The sequence below is a fragment of the Orbicella franksi genome, chromosome 5, assembly GCF_964199315.1.
Source record: "Orbicella franksi chromosome 5, jaOrbFran1.1, whole genome shotgun sequence".
NCBI classification, from domain to species: Eukaryota; Metazoa; Cnidaria; class Anthozoa; order Scleractinia; family Merulinidae; genus Orbicella; species Orbicella franksi.
The window spans coordinates 13,373,308-13,380,865 of NC_138149.1; the positions used below are offsets into that span (position 1 = coordinate 13,373,308).

The window sequence follows — 7,558 nt, forward strand, 5'->3', positions numbered from 1 at the left end:
TTCGCCAGCAAGGTTTTTATGTCTCTCTAACCCACGATTTTCCTCTCCTGTGTCTCTTAAACATTGTTTAGTTTTTCTTCTTCTTTCTATTTTCCGTGTTAAGAACGAAAGTAAGGTCTTGAGAGCCCTTGACAGCTTGCAAATTTGCACACGTGAACTAGAAGTAGCGGAGGACGGATGGACGTACCTACGTATGCACAGTCACATGATAACCAAATTTTTCAGCTTTATGGATTAGCAAATTTTCTAAGTTATGTTGCTCCTCTTTCGCACCCTCGGCGTGCAGGAGCTCCGCTATTATCTAAAACCGTGGAAAACACGTGAAATGGATTAAAAAGATGGTCTATTGATCCTTTTTGCGTTGTTATATTGTAACACCTTGATTAACTCACTTTCCTTAGCCTTAATAGGGTATAATAACTTGTAACATTAATTCCAGGATAAATTTTTGTCCGAATTTTGTCGGATATGACAAGAAAGTAGTCCAGACTTTTGTTAGCCTGAAATTATATGTATTATGCACTTATTGACTGAGTGGGACGGCCGGACAGGAAAATATTTGGCTCGAAGTCAGGACGCGCTCGGTCCGTACGTCCTGACCGAGAGCCAAATATTTTCCTGTCCGGCCCGACCTACATCAGTCAATAAGCATTCCATCATATCATATTTCAAGTGAAAAGTCTCTTTAAACCTAAACAGGACGCGATTACATAACATTAGACGGCAGTGCGGAATAACTACAAAAAAAATTTTACAATAAAACTTGCTTGTCATTTATTTCTTGGCGTCGAACAAGAAACTCAAAATTCATCGAAAAACACAACTCGTTTTCTCATTTTTGTTTTTCAATGTAAGTCCACAGTTACAATTCATGCTAACGGGATTGGCGAACCTGTTTAAAAAGCCAACAGAAAGTTAACATAAAGCTGTCAAAAATATGTCAAAACCATTAAAAACTTAGCGAGTGACAAAAAAATCTTCAACTGAAGACTCAATAAAATGTCGGCGTCGTTTCAAGCTATTTGTCGACCTCTTGGATTCTCTTTAACAAGGGAGAACCAGCGCCTGAATATTATTGACACCGATGTTGGCTCCCGCAAACAGTTCCTGGGTTTACTGACTTTTGAAGGCTTTGCTGTGTAGGGGAAATTCAAGCGAGTTTTATTATCTGACTTATCTGGATGAACGCTGTACGGTAGTAAACTTCTTTTCGTACTCAGTTTTGTCTCTTCAAACAACAGCGATGTAGAAACTGAAGAGCAATTTATTCTACTGTGCACTAGGTATGTTTGTGATTTCTCTGGTTTAACCAACTTCTCCCAGAAACTCTGGAAACTCGAAGAAAACTGAAGAAAACATTTATATCGTACTTTGCTTTTTTCACGTCGTTTTCTTGCTTTTGACCCACGATGAATTCTTGATGCTTTCCACTGAGAGAAGTTTCGCCTCAATAGTCTGTCTGCTTATTCCAAAGGTAAATTATCGGACAGTTCATCCGGAAAAATTGTTTTCTTGACCGCCTGTTTGCTTGTTGTTGGTTTCTAAGAAAATTGTGAACTTCTTCATTTGTGAGGAGTGTTGACTTTCTTTCTTTGCTTTCGGAGTGAGTCGGCGACTGAAGTAATTCTCATCAGCAGTTCGCCTGAATGGTAAAATTTGCCCTCAGAATGTTTCAGAAATGTTCACTTTCATCACTCATTCTGAAGAAAGCAAAATTTTACAACAAAAAAAATTGTCTTTGTTATTAATTAACTCGCATCGATTTTGACGTACGCGTTCCTTGTAGAGCCGTACGCATTTCTAGTAGGGCCGTACGCGTTCTGACGCCCTTAGCACTTCGACGCGTACGGTCCTCATACGGGACCTTTTTTCATCTTATGGTTTTCCAAGAAAATTGCGCGCGGGACCACACGGGCCATATGATAAAATAAATTATTTTTCCCAAGAGGGCACGCTAACCAATCCTGCAATCTGGTTGGTTCTTAGCGCGGTCCGGATTTTCCTATCTCTGACCAAGGTCACGGTAACGGCGGGAAACAGCTTGGGTCAAATTGTCGCGTTGGTCAATTATTGTGAGGGAACAAGCGGTAATGGTCAACCTTTGCCCTTTTTACACTTCCATCGAAGATTAAGCAACGCAAGTTTATCTCTATTCACTTTTAAATGGCAAGGAAAGTCTCTGTAAGTAAATTCAATTGAGTATTTTGAAGTTGTGAGAGTTTGTTTGGTTGTTTGTGGCTCAGCGTTGTATTGGCGCGTAATCCTGTGTTTCTCTCGCCGCACAATTTTAAGCACAAAAAAATCAATTGTAGTAGAGTTTACCTCTCTGATCGTTGCTGTATTTGAGAGAATTTCTGTGTAATACACTTTACGGATTTCCCCGCCTTCTGCTACTCAATTTACGGAGAGAAAAGTGTGATTTCGAGTGATTCGCAACGACTGGTAGAAATTGCTTTTGTAGTACACCTCAAACTTTGCACGAAATTTCACACAGGATAAACAATTTTGGAGAACTTAACTGATGAACTAGATGTAACTAACATAAAGTAGTTCGAAATAAATCTGTTCTTTAATACATCTTTCTTTGTCTAATATCTGAGTTACTCACTCGCTCGCTCCTTCGGTTTTTTCGGTGCGTAAGCCAATTGAATGACAAAGTTGCGTAAACAAACCCACTTATGCGCCAATTTACCGCAGGAAAAAAATAAATATGTTATTTGCCGGCTTAGGGTCGGTCCGTATAGTGAAAAACTGTGACCAAGGTCGTGAAATATTTACTATACAGACCTCCCAGCCGGCAAATAACATATATTTATTTTATGATGTTTCGTGCCGTATCCGAATAATCAAGGTAATAATTAGTGAAGCCCCGTTTTTATAGAGGGAGGCCAAGGAACAGCTGCGACGGTCAAAGGAGAGGTAGATGAGGGAGGTAGGCTTCAACTGGCAACAGTTGGAGACACCGGCACAAGACAGAGAGGGATGGAGAGACCTCCGTAAGGACCTAACCCCCCGCGGGGTGGAAGGGTTTTAGTCATGTTTATATACAGGACAGTTATCCCGGGTAGGGTTACATCGTTCTAAGCAGTTGAAAACGTCATCCCTGCTGACTGAACAAAACTTTGGTCATCCAGGCTTTGTGCATGCTCTTCTAACATGCCCGGATATCGATTTCTCCTTGAGTGACACAAACTTATTCACAGTGTTTACATGGAAAAAAAGAGTTGCGCAACCCGAGTCAAATATCACGCCAAGAATTCGAAAGAGAAAAATCTCAATGTTTTAGCAATCGGTCAAAGCTTTATCTAAATCCTCTTCACAGACACTTCGAAAACGCTAAGAAGCGTTCGCCATTTTGTTAACAACGAAACACTGCTACGCTACTCACTATCTACAACAGAACCCGAGGGTGGACTTCCAATTGGAAAGGGCGGGGGTGCTCGTCGGAAATTTTGAAAATAACCCCTAAGAGATCCTGTTTGTGGCTAGAAATTTTTTTTTTTCCATCCCTAAGATTGAAGAGGTACCGATTCTAAAACAATGCTACATTAACTCAATTTACTCCTATACCTTTACTCACATTTTCATAATTCTTAATAGCGATAACGAGGATTGTAAATGAGACAAAATAAACAATCAGTTGATTTTCAAATATCCTGATGTATTTTTTTCGAGTCAGTACCCTAAGAGGTATTGTGAAAGCTCCCACAGTGGACCTTTTGAGGCTGAACACCCCACTAAGTAAGTAAGTAGTACTAAGAGGTACTAAAGCCGCTTTTTTAACCCCTGAAAGGTATGACAAGCACCCGAGGGGGTATACTTCCTCACATGGGTTATATAGGTATGTGCACCCTCAAAGGGTATGGTTTTGCAGCCATTTTGGTCATGAATAGGGTGTCGATTTTAGCCATTTTTTTTTTTTTTCATAAATAGGGTATATATAAATAGGGTATATAAATAGGGTTTTGTGCTCTAGTCTTGAATTGGGTATGTTTTTTTAGAAGAAGCTACTTTTTCATCATTATCCATAAGACCATCAACAAAAGCCCTTCAAAAATTATGTTTAGGGCAACTGTGTTAGCCGAAAAGGTCACAAACAGGTATCAAATTTTTGATTGAGTCGTAAATAGGGTAGGGAAAATCGCAGATTTTGGTCATAAATAGGGTAACGGTTTTGAGAAGCGGGCCCCACACCCCCACCAAAGTTTTCTGTGAGGCCCCCCTAGGAGCACCCCCGTGTATTTTTTGGGAGAACCCTCCGGAACAGAATAGGTAGTGAGTAGTGTAGCAAAAAATAGGACAGCATTCGTGAAAGAACAGCAGTAGATTTATGCTAACACTCCATTAAACGTAATGATGGCGTGAGCGAAATAATCCGCGGAGTGAGTTTTCTTTCTTTTTACACGGAATACATTTTCCCGCGTAATTCAACGAGCAATTCTGAGAGGGAAAAGTAGCCCCTGCGCGGTTGGGGGGGGGGGGTACACAAAATTGTTTTGGCCTTTCTTCCAGCTCTAGCGCCTTCGTTAACACTAATACCATAAGAGGATTACAAAGAAGATCACAACAGAATACTGTGGATCGAACCACTTGGTTTATTGACTACACTGCGACTCATACATAAACGGTCAACAATCTGCCGAACGAGTCAGTGTATGAAGGTTTTACCTCTTGCTTCTTGTAATGTTTTGTTGACTACTATACTACTCATCAGAATCACCTTCCGTTCAAAACATCACAGTGTAAATAACGAAATAATAGAAAACCTTAGTAAAATCTCGTTAACAAAATACCACGGATTTTCAGTAAAATAATCTAAATCTGGGTTTTTTTTCTTCTCCTCTCTTTCTCCTTTGGCTTCCCCACGGCGTAACTTCATCTTTCAATTTCTTCCCCTTACTTGAAACGAATGGAGCGCAGTTTTCTCTGGGAAGGAATGATTAATTTGTTAGCTCAAGTGTAATTTAAATACGTTGTCACACATCAAAGTTAAACATGATGTACCATCGTCTCCCAAACGGAGATATGTTTATGGGATAAGGGAAAATAAAGCAAATTTAAAATTGGCTGACTCGCTTTTTCGTAAATTTAGCTGTGCATGACCACTTCACGACCAGCCCAACCGTAAGACCAAGTTTAGTCGACTTCTTCTCCAAGAACAACTGCAACAGGGCTAACCACCTCTTTTTGAAGTCCCTAGGCTTTATTTTCTATACGTAAAAAGTTCACAAAAGGCCATCCATTCAATTACAACTGCCCAATAACGAGGCAGAAAATGGCACGCGCCGTCTAGTACGAACCACGAGTAAACGGCTTTCTAAAGGCCGTTTTATAAGCAATCGGTTTCGCGGAGCGCTTTTGGTTAAGGTAATTCCCTTGAAATTGTTCTACTATCTCGTTTTGTACGCGCACGCGCTCATGCGCATCCCTACTGCACACGATTTTCGCGTCATTAGCGCGCACATGAGCGCGTGCGCGTTCAAAACGTAAGAGATTTCCCTCAAACTAAGCTCGATAGTGAAATAAATTCTCTTTTCTCTTAAACGAGCACAGTGACCCCCGATTTTTTTTTTTAAGGTATTTGCTAAGAACAGTCAAATAAAGAACATATTTCAAGAAGAAACAAAGTTTGATAGTAGAACATGATTTTTGTTGGAAAATAGGTCCGTACTGGGTGTATTTTGGCCAAGGCGAAGACGAGCTAACCACGGAACTGTCCGAAAAAGTTCAGTATTCCCACAACTCAGGCAATCAAAAACGGCTTAAGTGAAGCAATACTGCTTATGTGAATAAAAGAAGCTTTACTTTCAAGATAAAATTTTGTGTCTTTCAAGTAACCAAGACTTAATTCTGTATGAAGGTGAATCAAATTTTTAACGCGCAACCAGTAAAAATACCCCATTTTAAGAGCCTGCTGACGCGTAAACAAGCACGGTGACCCCATTTTTTTATTGCATTTTTTTAATGTTCATATCATGAATGTTAATTATGCCAAGTTTCAAAAAAAGTTTGATAGTAGAACAATTTTAAGGCAATTACCTTAAGCCAAATGCGTGTATTGTAATAACATAAGTGAGCCCGCTCATTTGAAAGCAATATCTCAAATCACCTATAATGGTTTTTTTTATAACAATATTAGTAATGGTTTTGGGCCCTTGCATTTTTTGGAAGGCTTATATTTATTGCAGTTTGACAAGCATCCCACCCAGGGGTGAGTAAAAATACTCCTAGTCGCTTCATGCTACAGAAACCGGGATAAGCCTACGGCCTGATGGGCCACTTGGTTCGTATGCAGACTTAAACTTATTTTTAATTATTGCACGATAAGCGTTGTAGCATTATTGGCAACACGATAATTTGCTATAATTTCGTAATAATTTTAAATAAATAACAACTTTATTCATACAACTGTCCGACGTACACTATTTCAAATAAGTAATTTTCCCTTTCTGTACAATGTATTTCCTTATCCCGCAATATACTGTTTCGCCCCTCACCTCACTTCTGACATATTTTGTATAAATGGACATATTGCAATATACTTGTTCTACGAAGACGTAATTAAAATCAACCTTACAATACATATTCTACTAATAATGGAATCTCACTCGTCTTCGCTCTAATACTACTAATGGTAGAAATAGGAAATTGGTAGAATTTAATAATAATTTACCATACTAAAAGTTCATGCAAAACTGATTTACTTTACATTAAACTTTTAGCATAATTTACCACTAAAAGGTCTTCAGCTTCCCTTTTTCTTCCAAACTCGACTGGCGGAACAAAAGGTGGTTGTAGTTCTTTGTCCTGTAATTGAATTAGCGGAATTTTAGGAAGAACTACGCAAATTACAACGGCGCCGTTTTGCTGAAATGGAATACAACTCTAGCAACTTATATCAAAAGTAGCAAGATGTTCAGGTCTTTTTCTCGAAAAAAAACAAACGTTAGTGTCAAAAGGGTAAGGTATTTCTACTCAAAAATGCAATCACTTTTTACCAGTAGCTTGGCTTGAGCTCCTCTATTTCGTCTAGCCTCGATGGGTGGAACAAAAGGAGGTTGCTCTTCATTCGGATGCGCAAGTTCAATGAACCCAAAACTCAACGTGAGGCATAAAAACAGTACAAGGAACTTCATCTTTCAATGCTGGTTACTTACCAAACAAGTCTTTTCACATCGTCTCGACGCCCAGATCTTTATATTGATGGGCGAATGACTTTAGCTTAATAAGTGCTTCACACCTGCAAGTTTGTCAGTTCTATTCAAATACGAAATGCTCCTGAGACAATCAGTTTCTTCCTAGCAATTTCCAGGAGAAAAAACGTTTTTTTGATGCCGCCTTTTGTCCTCGGTGGAAATTTTATCTTCAGCACTCACTACACGTGGAGGAGAGGAAATATTCCTTTCATCAATAAGTGACTCGAACCTTCATTAATTAAAATACTGTAGTATAATATATATTCACAGATGTTTTATTACAAATTGACTTCCTCCGTTTGCCAGCGCTCTTTGTTCAACTTCAGTTAAGAAAGCTTAACATGGACATTTTGTAATGAATC

General features: G+C 39.2%; 1 long non-coding RNA gene across 1 annotated transcript; it reads right to left on the reverse strand.

The window, feature by feature from the left end:
* Window positions 1-3,916: 3,916 nt before the first annotated feature.
* On the reverse strand, window positions 3,917-7,558 carry LOC145486330 (uncharacterized). The gene is made up of 3 exons (XR_014049265.1): window positions 6,999-7,558; window positions 6,733-6,807; window positions 3,917-4,926 (listed from the first exon to the last, which is right to left on the reverse strand). It is a non-coding gene; the product is annotated as an uncharacterized LOC145486330 (long non-coding RNA).